The 16583-nt window shown below is 39.6% G+C and overlaps 1 protein-coding gene across 6 annotated transcripts in view; it reads right to left on the bottom strand.

Annotated features, from left to right (window-relative positions):
* Window positions 1-16583, bottom strand: part of Cfap97 (cilia and flagella associated protein 97) — a 43308-nt gene that overhangs the window by 25691 nt on the left and 1034 nt on the right. Inside the window, exon 1 of one of the 6 annotated variants that reach the window (XM_005373474.1) lies at window positions 6672-6779. The exons of 1 other annotated variant lie outside the window; for it this stretch is intronic. The gene's annotated coding sequence lies outside the window, so the exon portion shown is untranslated. 4 more of the 6 variants (XM_005373478.1, XM_005373477.1, XM_005373476.2 and 1 more) reach the window with 4 other exon arrangements.

The raw sequence follows: 16583 nt of genomic DNA, 5'->3' as shown, positions 1-16583 counted from the left end.
AAAAAAAAAAAAAAAAAAGAAAGGGTACCCAACAATATGGGTATAAGGGCAACATACACCAACACATCATCAGACCACCTGCCAGATGAATCACAAAGTCGGCAGGTGAGGAACTCTGGCTTTCTGCTGCCAGACCTCCCCTCCACTCCATCTCCATGCTTGACACAGCCCACTCAATCTGTCTGCTGTTTTGACTTGGGCTCTGAACCAACCCTGTCCTCTCAACAAGTCCTGTCCCTGGAAATACAACCTGGTCTGTAATCTTATCTAGCCATCTGTGGTGAGTCTTCACAACTCTGTGGGCTCCTAGCCTTCTGTAATCTACATATCATTGTATGAAGAGAGATGTATGACTTCAGTGTAAAGATATTAGTAACTAAGATTGGAATAAAAGAACTTGCAATTGCTTACCTCTTTGGATATCAACTGAAACCTAGTACTCAGCGAGAATGGCTAACAAAATTCAATAACTTGTAAATTTATTATTCAATACAGTCTGGAGGTGGAGGTAGGACAATCACAAGTTCAAGACCCTGGGCAACTTAGCAAGGCCCTGTCTGAAAATTTTAAAAATTAAAAACTTAAAAAGGGTTCGGGGTACAGATCGGAGGGAAGGCCCTGTGTTCAATCCTTGTGTTGTACAGGGTAGGGTGGGGAGTCTGACAGTGTGGAAATACAGTACACAAATGTGTCTGGTCTATGCTAATAGCATAGCTTGCTCACAACATATACATAAAGTACAATATTAGAAGAAATGGACTAAAACATTTCAACAGTTGCCTTGTCTGGGGCAAGAACTGTTTTTGTTATACACATTACTAGTTGACCTACAAATTTATGTATGCAGTACAGTCATTTTTTAAAAAAATTATTTTAAATATCAATATTGCACACAATTGGAACTAAAGTGGAAACATCACACTGTAATGTTATAACCTTAAAACGCTATTTCCCTATATTATCCCAGTATTCTAAGAAACAATGTCACATTATCTGTTATAGATAATCTTAAGTTCAGAATTGATCTCTAATACTATTATCCACTAAAAAAGCCTAGGATTCCCTGGAAGGCAGCTGATTTTATTGCCAAAAGCAAAGAAAAACAATCATCTTACTGGAATATTTTATTGTTACAGAAAGTACAATATTCAAATATGCCTGGGGTAGTGAAAATTAAACAAAAATCAAGTTTTAAAAGGCTGCCACTTAGAAACTAGATAATTTAGCATGGAGGAATAATAAAGAGAAAAATATATACAAAATAAAAATAGTAACTCTGTGGAAAGTCATGAGTCCATAATGACATACAAAAGGCAGCACAGATAACACATACTATGTTAAAGAAAAAGCGCAGACATAAATGTTTACAATTATTTGTAGCCAACAATGCAATTCTGTGTTCTTTATAGTCAAATTATGACTAATTCCATTATATCAAATCAGGCAATAAAAGATTAATTAATGCATAGCCTAACAGCCAGCACATTAAGTGACCATGTAACCTAAGGGAAGATATAAAAACAATGATAGCCATGATTTACAAATAAAGTAAACTTCTATTACTAAGTATAATATGATACGTTAATGTAATGGCTTAAGCATACGTGGTAATACATTTTATCATCCAATACATTTTGTGTGGCTTTAAGGTTTTGAAGACTTTAGAAATTCACATATATTAGACTTGTAAATTTGTATTTATTATTATTTTACACTGCTCCAATCAAACCCAGGGCCTCAGATACACAAGGCTAGTACTCTACTGTTGAGCTACATCCTTAGCCCTTAGACTTATAAAAATTTAACTGTAACCTTTTAAACGCCTTAGAGAATCTGACTGGCTAAATTAGTAAGTTTAGACTTACTTGGTTTATAAACAATGTCTTGGTACAGTCTTGGTATACAGGAAGATTTTTCTGTGTTAGATTTTAAGTGTTCCTTCTTAGGTGTTTGAGGTACTTAAGAAAATTAAAATACAGAAGTTGTGATGGTAAGTTTTCAAATGGTATACAATGTTCACTGAAATTGAATATATTTTATAAACTCAGTGAAGACTTATAAAAGTACAAGTGAGCTTTAAAACTTTAACATAAAATTAGATTTAAACAGAAATATTTGTAAGTACATTTCAACATTTAAGCAACATTTCACTGTACACAATGCCCTCTTTTTATTTTCATTTCTGGATATTTATCCTAAGGATATAACATCCAAAAGACAAAATGGTATTACAAAATTACTTGTAATACTGAAAAATTTATACACAAAAAAACCATGATGGCATTAAAACAATTACATAGATCCAGTATCAGCAAACTGGATGTTCAGGGTCAAATCTGGCCTGCTATCTGTTTTTCTAAATAAAGTTTTATTAAAACACAGCCCATTCATGGGTTTACATCTTAGCTTTGATAGCTTTGATACCAGAACTGCAGAGCTGAGGAGCTGCGTTAGCCTATGACGAACAAAGACCAAAATATTTACCATCTGACCTTTCACTGAAAAAGTTCATAGACCTGATGCAGATAATATATCAGCATGAAAATTACAGAATATAAAACTGCTATCTATGTTGGATTAATGATACAATTTATTCCTTTAAATAAAAATTAGAGGGACAAAACAGAAATTAAAAGTTGAACCATTAGAAGAAAAATCACCAACAATTCAATCTCATTGGAACTTTTAAAAAAATTCCATTACTGTTACTCTAAAATTATCTGTGCTATAAATGATGAATGAGAATCAGGTGGTATCTGAAAAACAGTGAACTGAGTCAGACAACCCCCAACCTTAAAGCTTGGTTCTGCTACTTCCCGGCTGTCTGATCCTAGAACTATGTAGAAGAATGTTCATAATAACCCTGTAATAGTGATGAATTAGAAATAATCTCAATGTCTACTAAATGGACATGGATAAATAAAATGCTATATAAGCATATGCTATATGAGAAAAAAAGTTAAGCTGAGATCTACAGAAATAATGTAGACTAAGTAGAATTTAAAGAGCAACAATATATTGTCATTGTGTAAAACTTAAAACATACACAAAGCAATGCTACATTCTTCCTGAGCACAGACATACAAACAGTTATAAAGCATGGATTGGAAGGACAGACATAAAAACGCAAACAGTATAACCTTATGAGGAGCGGGAAGAATAAGGCTGGTGAAAAACAGACTTGGGCAAGGACCTATAATCACTGGTCATCACAAACCTAAAGACTACAACGGATCATTACCAATCCAATTCTACTTACTCAGGTTCAAAGAGAAAAACAAAGGAAATCCAAACAGTCACTGAATGGACAGTTTTCATACACCCCCAACATAAGATTAAACACCCCCAAAAGTTACCCTTTTTGCTAAGAAAATTTACCTTTAAAAATAAAATGTAAAGTGCTGAATACTGTTCTTTCCTTTCTCATTTTGACATGATTAAGAACCATGCAATTAAGACTAAACTTCGAATTAATTAGTAGCTCCCCCTATTCCAAACTGTGACCAAACTCCCTTTCCAAAGAAGCATGCTTCTGTGTGTGTGTGTGCGCGTGTGTGTAAGACAAAACAGACAAATTACTGTTAGTAATTTCTGGTAACTTTAAATGTTGGAGTTTATGCTCTATACAGTCTTAGATAAGTTCATTGTATTTTGTTTGGTCAATTTTTTAATGAAGCATTTAATTCTAGGTAAAGAGCATAGAATCTAAGTCATGATTAATGGTTTACAGAACAAGAGACTTGTAACAAATGAAAGTAATGACTAAGGGAAAGGGAATGTTCACATACTTTCACTTCAGGACTGATATTAAAAAAGATTTTAGATACTCCAGTTTCTCTTCAGATTGCATAAATCTTTCACCTTTCAAAAAAGGTGTTAGATTTGCTACTTGTAGTTCCAAGATAGAATCTGTATCAAGAGATAGGGTGCACAAAACACCTGTTCCAAGTTTAGCATAAGAACATAAAACTGGAATGGGCTACCTTGCGAGAGAATGACCTATCAGGTCTGCTGAAGCAAAGAGAATTACAGAGAGAATTCACTTGCAAAGAGAATGCAAGGAGGACAGAATCTGTTTCTCAACTCCCAAGTCTAAATCCCAAAGTCTGTCCACGAGCCATAGGAAACCCTTATTTTTCATAGTTAACAGTTTTCTTCCTTGCTTGTGAAGGGGAATCACAACTTGCTACCCCAAATTATGACATTTCAGCATGAGGACACGTTAGAGCTGAGGACAACTGAGAGCAAACTCAGAAAGGCTCCCACAGCTAACTTTCTGTGACTAAAGCAGAAGTTTCTGAAGAATGAAAACTGCCATCATTCCTCTCTCACAGGGAAGGTTTCTGGCCATGGAAAAGAAAGTTGGAAAAAAAAAAAAATAAAATAAAATAAAAAAAAAAAAGGGCTGGGGATTTAGCTCAGCGGCAAAAAGCGCCTGCCTGGCAAGCGCAAGGTCGTGAGTTCGGTTCCAGGTACCGGAGAAAAACCAAAAAAAGAAAAAAAAATAAGAAAAGCAAGTTGGCACTGAGATGAGTTAGGCCCTTATCTTCCATTAGTTTCCCCTTGTACTTACCTTCCCAGTTCACATCCTCTACAGGCTTGTTCTGTTTTCACAATTTACCACTCTGTGTTTAAAAGAGTTCTACTTTGGGTCTTAACACTTCTTTTCCAGGAAGGCCCCATGTCATAAATAAAATGTGTAACCTTTCTCTTGTTAATCTGTCTTGTCAATTTAATTTCCAGGAGGCCAGCTGTGCAAAACCTAAGAGGATAAAGGAGGAAGTTTTCCTCCCCCTCCCCTAGACTTGTCTCCTTACCAGATTGGTTAGAGGTGCCCATCAGCTCTACAGTGCTTGGGAGGCTGAGATGGGAGGATAAGGAGCCCTGGAGTTCCAGACCAGCTTTGGCAACATAGCAAGACCTCCTCTCAAAAATAAACAAATCAATAAATCAGCCTGGTTCACTAGTACACCTGCAATTCTGGCACTCTAGCAGGCTGAGGCAGGAGGACAGCACGATCAACCTCAGCCAGGGCAACTTAGAGCAATCTGGTCTCAAAAAATTAAAAAAGGGCTAAGAATGTTGGTAAGTGTAAAGGCTCCTGCGTTCAATACTTAGTACCATCACAGGGGAAAAAAGATTCCTTATCAGACTGGGGGCTCATCCTTTATATCCCCAGGGCCTGGAGGATGACCTGATAATTATTAGTCATTTAAAGCATGTTATCCCACAAAGAAGTCTGGAGTTAGGACAGGTGAGATTGAACTCTAGTTCTGCTCTTTGTTACCTATGTAGGCAGGAAAATCACCTTTTTTTCAATTTATTTTTCTCACAGTTCTTGTCCTTTTCCCTTACCCGCTTCAGATATATACATCAGAATGATACCCTTGTAAGCCATCTGCTTCCCTGACTGGTCACAGTTCAGCAGAGGTGCACTCCACTGGGAAACAGGTTTAAACTTAGATCAACAGTATCTAACAGGGGGCTGGGGATTTAGCTCAGCGGCAAAAGCGCCTGCCTGGCAAGCACAAGGTCGTGAGTTCGGTTCCAGGTACCGGAGAAAAACCAAAAAAAAAAAAAAAAAAAACAACAAAACAGTATCTAACAGAAGGCGCTGGGGATTTAGCTCAGAAGCACAGCGCCTGCCTGGCAAACGCAAGGTCGAGTTCGATTCCCGGTAACGCAAAAAAAAAAAACCAAAAAAACAAAAAGAAAAAAACATTATCTGACAGATAAGGTTATTGTAAGGATTTAAACACTCATGTGATTTAATGGACAGGAAAATGTATCAAATAATCCCATCCACTAAGTAATTCTCTAGTAACATTCACTCCAAAGTTAGTGAGATTTAATTACAGTAGAGAATAAGAACAATAGCTTCATAAAATAATTAAGATTCTCTTTACAACACAAAGGGAAAGGGTAAAGTTAAATGACAGTTCACTAGATCAAAACCCTCTGGTGCTCCATCAAGGCGAGTTTTTGCCTAAGTTGCTTAAGGGTCTCGTAGACACTCACCATTTGTATAGCTCAGGAGCCGGCAATAGAAATATTAGCGATTTCACACGACATCAAGAAAAAACATAGAATAAAAAAATCGATTTTTTTTCAAAGTCTCGTTTTGTTCCCGTGACACTACATTTCTGTAGATACATAATAGGGTCCCCAAAAAATACTCAGTGGGATACACAAAAATCTTGGCCCAGTGTAAAAATCTGTTATCAACGAACTTGAAGCTCCGACCACGACCCGCTCCCGACCTCAGGAGGAAGCAGACAAACCAGAGCGCCTCAGGTTCGGGGTCTGGGTTCAAGTCCGCGGAGGTGTGCTCAGCAATCAGAACCTGGGCTTGGGACGCGACCTCATTTCACTCTGGAGCCGACCCCGGCCCCAGCCACCTCCAACGCGGCCCGGGGCAGGCCCGCCGTCCCTACCCGGACGCCTCTGTTGTGGTTACACCCGCGGCCGCGGCGAGGGGTGTGGGCAGACGCGGCGGAGGGCTGGGGCCGGCCCGGCCCGCCTGCGACCTCCCGCGCAGGCTGCGACGTACCGACCCCGAGTGCTGGCCGCTGCCGGGGCACGGAGACCACAAACGGATCCCGAACGGGTGGTAGGTTACGGAGGACTCGCCGCGGACAGGGTCCCAGAAGGGGAGTTCGCGCGACGCTCACCTGGGAGCCGGGGCGTTCGCGGGCCCGGTCGCACGCACGCACGCACGCACGCACGCACAGACGCACGGACACACCAGCACGCTCTCGCGGGCTTGCACGCGACTCCCTGCGGAGCGCGCACGCGCACGAGTCCCGAGAGTCGCGCGGGAGCTTCCGGGGGCGGAGCGAGCGGAAAGTGAAAAGAGGGGCCGCGGGAGCCGGAAGCGCGTGTGAGCGCCCCTGGGTGGCGTCTCCGGGCGCGGGTGAGGGAGGCCCCTGGCGGTGCGCTCCAACTCTGGACTCGAGATCGGCGAGCGACGCTGGAAGGGTCGAGTTTAGGGCAGCTGTTGCCCAGGGAGTGGTCAATGTGTTTCTGCCCCTTTCTACCTATTATGCTATAGGATGAGAAGTTTTAAGTTTTTGTGGGTTGTTTGTAAGAGAAAGCTGTTCTGGTTGTTTTCGTAATTCGTTGCCGAAACGACAATAATGAAAACGTAGGGTTATTGTGCGATGTTTTATATCAGCAAGGTTTATTTGAGACTGTTCATGTTCATAGTCTGTTCTTTGGATGAAGAACACATTGCAAACACAGTGGAAAGTGTACTGGTAAAGGAGATGTAGTTAAAATAATCTAAGAGGAAAATGCTATCTGCTGAATATACTGAAGGCCTTAATTTCCTTGTTACCCTTCTGAGGCACACCGTAGATGTGATAAAATAACGTTATGCCAAAAATGCCCATCTCCTAATCCCTGGAACACACTCCTGTGCTACCTTTTTTGCAAACGGGAGTTTTTCAGATGTGAGTAGGATAGAAACGGGAAGGTTAAACCTGGATTAACCAAAGGGCACAGTATAACCACAAGAGTCCTTATAAGAAGGGAGGCACGAAGTTCAAAATCAGTAGTAGGAGCTCTGACACTAAAGCAGATATGAAGAAGAGACGATGACCCAAGGAATGCAAGCAGCCTCAGGAGACTGAAGCAGGAATTTTCCTCTGAGGAAGGAACACAGGTACCTTGGTTTTAGATAACTGACCTCCAGATCACAGTCCAATAAATTTGTGCTGTTTCAAGCTTTTAAAGTGTGGTCATTTGTAATTGTGAAAATAGGACATTAGTATAGTAGGTACTCATGAAAATGTAGAGAAAGTTAGGAAGTAGAGATTTAATCATATATTAGGGAATCTCAGTAAAGAATTCTATGTTCTAAACAATGCATTTTGTATTTTTTGGCGCTAACTACCAACAACTACAGAACAGAGAACCATTTATCTGTTCTTTTTGTTGGTTAAAAGAAAGGATTTCACTCAATTCTTCATGAAGAAACCATGTGGATACCAATTCCCAGGGATAGGAACCTTGTGGTCAGAAGTTTACTATTCAAAGAACCTGAGTACATACTCCCCCAAAGAAGATTTACAAGCTAGGTGTGGTGCCACATGCCTGTAATACCAGCACTGGGGAAGCTATTAGGAGGATCGTCAGGAGTTCAAGTCTAGCCTGGGCAACACGAGTTAAAGCCAGCCTGAACTACATAGCCAGACCCTGTCTCAAAAACAAGCAAATAAAAAATGCAAAAGACTAATAGCACAAGAAAAGATGCACAACTTCACTAATCATTAAAATCAAAATCACATGAAGTGTCATTTTGATATAAGGGGAAGAAACTTCCAACCTGCTAAATGTCCCTACGAGTTCTTGTTCTCTAAAATTGAAGAATCAATTTTAGGTGGGGCTGGGGATTTAGCTCAGCGGCAAAAGCGCCTGCCTGGCAAGCGCAAGGTCGTGAGTTCGGTTCCCGGTACCGGAGAAAAACGAAAAAAAAAAAAAAAAAAAAAAAATTAGGAACAACGGAGGTTAAGAGCAGAATATATTTATTGGGACAAACAAAGCTTCTGTCTCAGAGAGAGGAGTCCTCAGTGGGTTGCCAAGGACCCTACCTTTTTTAGGGATTTTTATAGAGCAAATCTATGACAGGGAGGTCCAAGGTTGGAAAAATGGGAAATTGCAAGGTGAGCATGAGGTGGGGCAAAACTATGGTTAACCAATAAAATTACAAGTATAATTGCTGAGGTAATATTAATTAAATCGGGATCAAATGGGGAAGCAAGGCATGTAGCAACTGGGCATGAATACAGAACGAGGTTTTGGAGGGAGACTGGGTTAGTGGCTCTTCCTGGCTTTCTCAAGGTGATTGATACTTATTTAGAATATCAATCCCTGATGTTTATCTTTAGGAAGTATGTGGGTACATTTGTTTCATCTTTTGTGTTGAGGTCGGCCCCACAGTGGAGGTCCTTTGTCTTCTGCACTGGTTCCTTCAAGTGCCTAGCCCTATCTGACTGCCTATAATATTTTACCTAACTTAACTGCCGATAACAATTTCATCCCAAGATGTCTATCAAAAACATACTCCCTGCAAAAATTAAATAACAGAAAGCACATGGATTGGCAGGAACAGGCAGCAACTGGAACCCTTGTGCTCTCTTTGTGGGAATGTAAAATAGAATTATTGCTGTGCAAAACAGTGTGGCATTTCCTTAAAAATAGAGCATTAGTGAGAATTATGTAACCCAGCAATTCTACTGTAGCATATATACTCAAAATAAGTGAAAACAGCATCTCAAACATATCTGTATATCTTATTCATCACAGCATTATTCACAATTGCCAAAAGGTACAACAACCTAACAGTCCATCAAAATGGATAGACGGATAAAATACACACATACCACACACACACACACACACACACACACCGGAATATTAGTGAAACATAAAAAGGAATGAAATTCTGATATATGCTAAAATATGAATGAAACTTAAAGACAGTGAACTAAGCACAAAAGCACAAATATTATATGTGTCCATTTGTATGAAATTACCTAGAATAGATTCATAGACATAAAGCAGAATGATAGTTCCCAGGGGAGGAAAGAATGTGGAGTTGTTTAATGGGTGCAGAGGTTCAGTATGGATTGGGGAAAGAATTTCTGGAGATGGGTAGTGGTGACAATTATATTACAAAATGAATGTACTTACTGCTGTTGAGACATAAATGTAAAAATGTTTAAAATGGCAAATGTTATAGTGTGTATATTTTATCATGAAAAATAATTTTTAAGGTTTTATATCTTAAAATGATTTTGATTCTTTTATTGGTGTGATGAATTTGTCTTGCCCCTAGTGTCTTAGTCTTTTAGGCTGCTATAACAAAATTCCATTGATGTAGGTAACTTATGAGTAATAGATATTTATTTGCATAGTTCTGGAGGCTGGGAAGCCCAAAATCAAGGTGTCAGCATAAGGTGTCTAGGGAGAGCCTGATTCTTGGTTCAGAGATGGTTCCTCATTCATGTGTCCTCACATGGTCCAAGAGGCAAAGCAGCTCCCTCAGCCCTTTTCCATGGGCACTGATACCATTTATGGTATGCTGTGCCCTCATGACCTAATCACCTCCAAGCAGCCTGTCATGGTTTGTGTCTAGATGTGCCCCCAAAGCCTCATGTAGTCATGGGAGTCATGGGTTGGGCTTCTAGAGTTTCTGATTGATCCATAGTCCAATGCTGGAATTATGTCGTCTTTTTTTTTTTTTTTTTGCTACTAGGAATTGAACTCAGGACCTTGCGCTTGCCAGGCAGGCACTGTGCCACCTTCAGTGCTGAGATTATGGATATGAGTGCTACCCTGCCCTGGGGCAGGTAGTTTGCATATAATGTAAGGGAAGGAAAGAGGCTGCTTGCTGCCCCTCCTCCCTTTTTGCTCTTGCTGCTTTTGCTGTCTTCCACAGCCATGAACCCTTTTGTTGCCCTCTGCCATGTGCCTCTCTGCCGTGGAGTCAGCTGAGTATAGACTGTAACCTCCACAAACTGTGAGCTAAATGAATTTTTCCTTCCTTAATTTTGGGTGTCAGGTATTTTGTCTCAGGAACAAGAGAAAAATAACCAAGACAAAGCCTTACCTAATAACACATTGGTGATTATGTAGGTTTCAGCAAAAGAATTTTGGATAGCTATAAACTCCTGAGGACCAACTTGATGCAGTGCAGAGTAGGCAATAATTGATATTAATACAAGAATAAATTGAGAGTCTGTCCTGGGCCTACGTGACTTGTGGCAAAACCCATGGCTGGCTCACAGGCAGATTAATCTTTAAGCCAATGGCCAGAACTGAGACTAGCAGACTCTGTTAAGTTCTGGTGCCTCAAAGCAAGATAACATGGCAGCTGAGGACTTTACTTATCCAAATTCTAGCTTAGTAATTGCAGTTAGCAGATAGTCAGGTTACTAGTTAACCATGATCTGCTCCTGTGTACTTTTCCAAAAATGCATTGTTGCTCAATTCTTGAACCTTGACCTCATTAGCAGTTCATGCCCCCTGCTTTCTGCAGCCCTCCAACACACCCTCAATCAAGCTGTGCACTTAATAGAGGCCAAGGACAGCATACTTTGTGGTCTTAGTCTTTGGGTTTTCACCATCCCGATGGCCCTGATAACTAAAGTATATATCTTGTCTGTGCTTGTGTTTTATTCTGTCATCATACTCCTGAGCAGGAGATCAGTGGTCGTAGGCCAGGGCCCTGCTCATAAACGTTTAGGCCACATCTCATCAGTCTTTGTGCACTGACTATATTTTCCTTTGCTCATGACAAATGAAGTGAAATAGCAGGTAGATAGTGAAAGCTTATTAGCCAATACTTATTTTGGACATATTGGCTATCAAGTAGTCACAATTTATTTGCTTTGTAATTTGCCAACTGCTAACATTGGATATCAAAGTCTAAGTGAGTTTGCTATTTTTTTCCTTTATGTTTTATTTCTCAAAAATATTAGTGTTAAATAAAGCTAAGCTATGTGAGTAAGATCTTTATTACCAAATTCTCAACTGGCAAAAACAGTTTTCTATTATCTCTCTCACCCCTACTTCATTCAAGCTCTTTTTTTTTTTCCTAAGCAGATGGGACCAGATTATGAAGACTGTCAGTACCAGAGACAAGAAATGTGCGCTTTAACTCATTTGCAGTACTGAATCATTGTGAATTGGGTGATTTGGGTGAGCAGCTGGATAATCTACCAGAAACTGACTAATATAGTCTGTCAAATTGTGGTAAGTCATTAAAGTAATAGAACAAAAACCCCACCTGAGGCTGCTCCCTTATTTATTCCCAGACAGGCCATATGATTTGGCCAAGGGGACGTTAGCACATGTAAAAAGGCCACAATTTAAAACAACTTGTGGGCTGGGGATATAGCTCAATGGCATAAGCACGTGCCTGGCAAATGCAAGGTTGTGAGTTTGATCCCCAATACCGCAAAAATAAAATAAAATAAAACAACTTGTAAGTTTGAGTCTCTGTGATTGTCCTCTGAAAAGGTGAAGCTAAGCCCTTCGAGGATAAGAACACAGGGAGCAAAGAGAAACTATTTCAGTGGAGGTTCAGTAGTACAAGCAGCTCCTAAGCAATGTGCCAGTGGTCCACAACTTCATTAGAGACCCTGAACAGAAGCGTAGAACTGCCTAGTTGCCCCCAACCCATATGGCTGACACACAAAATCATTAGTAAATAAGGTGGCTATTATGGGGAATGGGGTGCAACAGTAAATAATAACACAATATTTCCCTGAATTTCAGGTCAACACTTAGAGCAACTGAAATTATCCTTTTTGTGATCTACCCTTGTTGATTATTTATCTTGAGACCAGCTAACTTAGTTTTCAGCACTTTTCTCTGTAATTGTTTCTCTTTAAAGATTAATATATAGGAGGCTGAGGCAGAAAGACGGCAAAATTGGGCCCAGCCTGGGCCACTTAGCAACTTAGATAGATGCTGTCTTAAAATATAAAATAAAAGATGGGGGGCTGGGGATGCAACTCATTGCAAAAACCCTGGGTTCAGTGGCAAGTAGACACCCCCCCCAAAAAAAAACTCCGAAAGATAATATGGAGGTATTTCTGCCCATTTTCCAGTATCAATGAATCAAACTCACTATAACTTATATATGTTCTAAAATTTTATTCAGAGATACATTTTTCTCTACGTCATACTATGGTATGTTTCCTTCAAGTTTTGGCATTGTACTCTTTGCTTTTATGGTATTTTATGATTTCCTTTTTGAAACTTGACAATAATTTTATCTTCTCTCTTCTTCTCTCCTCCCTTTACCCCTCCTCCTTACCTATCTATATCTCCTTATGTATGTGCTGAACTTTGCTTCTGAGTTTATAAGAAAAAGAAGTTTACTGATTTAAGTCTTGTTCTGGTCTTACAGTAAATTACTAGAAGACACTAACATGCTAGCTAGATCTTTTGACTTGTGTCAATGGCTTTATTCACAAATTTCTCCAAAGTCATCGAAGGCAAACATTGGTTTTTCTCTTCAGTGCTGTGACTACCTCTAAGGTGGGCCAAGAGGCTTAGGAAGCTGCATCACACACTTAGACAAAGACCGGGTGTTATTACTTGCTTACATGCCTCATATTTTTAAATTATCAATATTTTCACTTTCTATCTTAATTTTATAATTAGGAGTTAAGGCAGATGTCATTTTCATCTTAGAAAAAAGGAATAATGATGATAGCCCTACAGAGCATCCAATTACAACATGTCAGAATGTACTTGGCAATGAGGAATATAAGGTATCCTTATTTAACTTGCCTGTTAGGACTCAATACCAATTACTGGGAAAGGCATCAAGATGCTAATTTAAAAACTGATTTAGGACCTTTCCTCCCTCAGTAGCTTCTGGTCCAAGCCCCTTGGCCCTTTTATCCTCTTACCTTGGTCTCCTCTCAAGGTTCCTCAGGTGACACGCACAGCAGAGGACCAATTCCTATTTGTTAAGTGAATGTAGGGTCAGCGCTGACTAGGCAGCACTATAAAATGTGCTTTGAGGTAGTTTTCTGTACTTTTCTCTAGCTCTGCATTACTCCTGGCAACAAGGTACTACTATACTGGAAAGATCATGGTACTGAATTATAGTATACTCAGTAAATGTCAGGCCAGTTTTCCCTTCACTAATTCAAGTTATAATCACTTGACATTTGTCAACGGCGTAGCTAAAGTGCTGCTATTCTCACATAGCTGCACAGCTAAACACTGTTTAGGTATGGAACACAAGTCTTAGGCTCATGGACTTAAACTCTGTTTTATTTCCTCTGTAACACCAGATAACCAAATCACGGAGTTTTCCAGAAGTACTGTGGTATAGTGGTTAAATGTATGAGCTCTGAAGTTACCCCATATGGAGTGATAACCAAATCCTAGCTCTCACATTCATTAGCTTTGAGACAATAAACATGTTAATTCGCTTCCTGTTCCTCAGGACACTCATGTGTTGATGGAGATAACATCATTTTTAAGGGTTGTTATGAAGATGAAGTCTGTTGAGTACTTAGAATAGTATCTGATACACAGTAAGTGTCCAGTTACTATTATTGTGAGCTATGGATTTAAATTGGAAAGTGAATAAAACCTTCAGCATATAGACCAGTGATGGCAAACACTTTAGAGCTTTCAGTGATACAGCATGCTGTGACATGAGTGCCATAGTTTCACCACCACTGATGCTGACCCTGGCATGTAGCTGATCAAAAGTATTGATATTATTACTGGTGGTAACAAGCTATTATGCTTTGAAATAATTTGGATTTATGGAGTACACTTTGAGGACCCTCAATGGAATGAATACTATTTTACAGGTAAAAGGGCACCTTCAAAATCAGTTATACTATTATTTTTTAAAAAAGGAAAGAAAAAGGAGAGGAGACCAAGATAGTAGTTACTTCTTTTGATTATTATCACCTTGGGATGATAATGAGGTATTCATTATTGCCTTATTTTTGACTTACACAGTATTATACAATGAAGTGCCCCATGAATTCCTATTGATATTTAAAACAAAAAACTTCATAAAAATGAAACGTGAGTACATTTGTGTTTTTGTAGATAAAACAATGCATTTGTATGTCATTGTTTTAGAACTAAATGTTATGGATCATTTTTAGACCTCTTCATCTTCCATTTGAAATCCATATGCCATTCCAGGAAAATTTATTATTCAGGCATGGAGTGAATATATTGGTGAACCATATATATATATTTTTATATATATATTTATTTATGGATACCACTGTCTATTTAATAATGATCTCCTAGGTAATACTTTGTTTTAAAAGAATAAACACCCACTGAATATTTTAGATTACTTCGTGTGAATGTTGAACTTTTCCTTTGTTGAAATGACACAGTAATAATACTCACAGATGGAATGATTCCTTATAGAAAAACACTCTATAGTCACAGTATCTGAAAATACTTTTTAATGCTTTTCTTCTATGCTCCCTGCAAAGCAGAATATAAATACATTTATTGGGAAACAACAGAAGTTTTAAAATATTGAAATGCTTCATTAGAGTAACATGGAGACAGCGCCTATGCTGTCCGTTGTATTTAAGTGTTTCCCATGTGTTTGTCTTTATCTCTCATGCTTTTCTCTTCTATAATACCTCTTCTTCCCTTCCTTCCTTTCTTTTTTTTAAAGAAAGAAAAAAACAATAACAAAATAACAACAAGACAAAAACAGAACGATACAAAAACAATAAAAACGATGCAGGATTTCAAAACGATCGGAATTAACCATGGTTGTTATATTACATATTGTTATCTTCAAAGTGGTTACTCAAATAACCCGATAGAGACGAGTGAGATTGTTCGAACAATTACACATGAACTGTTCCTTTCAATAAGCCATTAGAAATTAGTAGTACAATTATCTTTGCGATCTTGTGTATATAAATATACCTATTTTTTCCCCTTCTTTCTTTTTTTCTCCTTTCCCTCATCCCAGTTGTTCTTTCCTATTTGATCACTTTCTTTCCCTTTCATAGTATTGTACTTTTCAGATTGTATTTACTCTTTTGGGTCCTTATTTCTATTCTTCATTTACCCTTTTTTTTCCCCCTTCTGAACTGGGGATTGAACTCAAGGCCATTTCAGTGAGCTATATCCCCAGATATGTTTTACTTTTTATTTTGAGACATGGTCTTGCTAAGTAGCTACCCAGGCTAGGCTTAAATTAGATATCCTTCTGTCTCACCTTCCCAGAGTGCTGGGATTACAGGCATACGCCACCATACACAGCTCACGCTTAAAAAAAAAAAATCTCTTCACAATTCCTTTATTTCTTTTACAGTACACATTAAAATACATCTGTGGCCTTATTGGTCTTAGCACTACTGTAATTGCTAGTATTTATGTAGCACATTGGCATTTGTCTTCTCAGCAAGCATCGTCTGTACACTACCGGCTGGGACCATGAGAGACGAGGCAAATATGTACTCTAAACAGTACTTGGACCACTCTCGTTCGCGTGGGTAACAGTTTCTGTACTGAGTAGCTGGCAACAAAAACACAGAACTGGAGGCAATCTGACTACGGCAGCTGTGTACCCGCTGGCACCAAGCTGACTTCTTTGGGCCTCTCCTTAACTAGAAAATCGCAGGCTTCACTTACTCCTGAGTATTTGTGTGATTCCTTACCTTAAGCCCGCAGCGTGGGAAAAAGCAGATTGTTAGTGTAAGAAACTGTTAAGCGTGAGAGTCAAAAATGGGTCTTGTTTACACAGCAGGTGAAAACAAGGTAGAAATTTTAGGGGCAGCAAGCACGGTGGCAGGTTACATGCGGGTGAGGAGCCGAAGCGAAAACTGAGGGGTCGCCTGAGCTAATTACAAATACTCCGGACACCTGCCGCAAAATTTCCCTCCTCCGACGGCAACCCGGGAGAGGAAAGCAGGGAAGCGCGGGAAGGAACGCGCTCAGCAGCGATTGTTCACCCCAAGCCCCGCCCCACCTTGGCCCCGCCCCGCGACGTGAGAGCGGGGGCGGCTCCGCCCAGCTGTCACTCAGCGCGGCTCCCCGCCCCCGCCCGCAGGCCC

Source organism: Chinchilla lanigera, unplaced genomic scaffold (assembly GCF_000276665.1).
Source record: "Chinchilla lanigera isolate Chin_1 unplaced genomic scaffold, ChiLan1.0 scaffold00002, whole genome shotgun sequence".
NCBI lineage: Eukaryota > Metazoa > Chordata > Mammalia > Rodentia > Chinchillidae > Chinchilla > Chinchilla lanigera.
The sequence above is the reverse complement of the archived record's forward strand: the minus strand, read 5'-3'. Positions and strand labels throughout refer to the sequence as shown.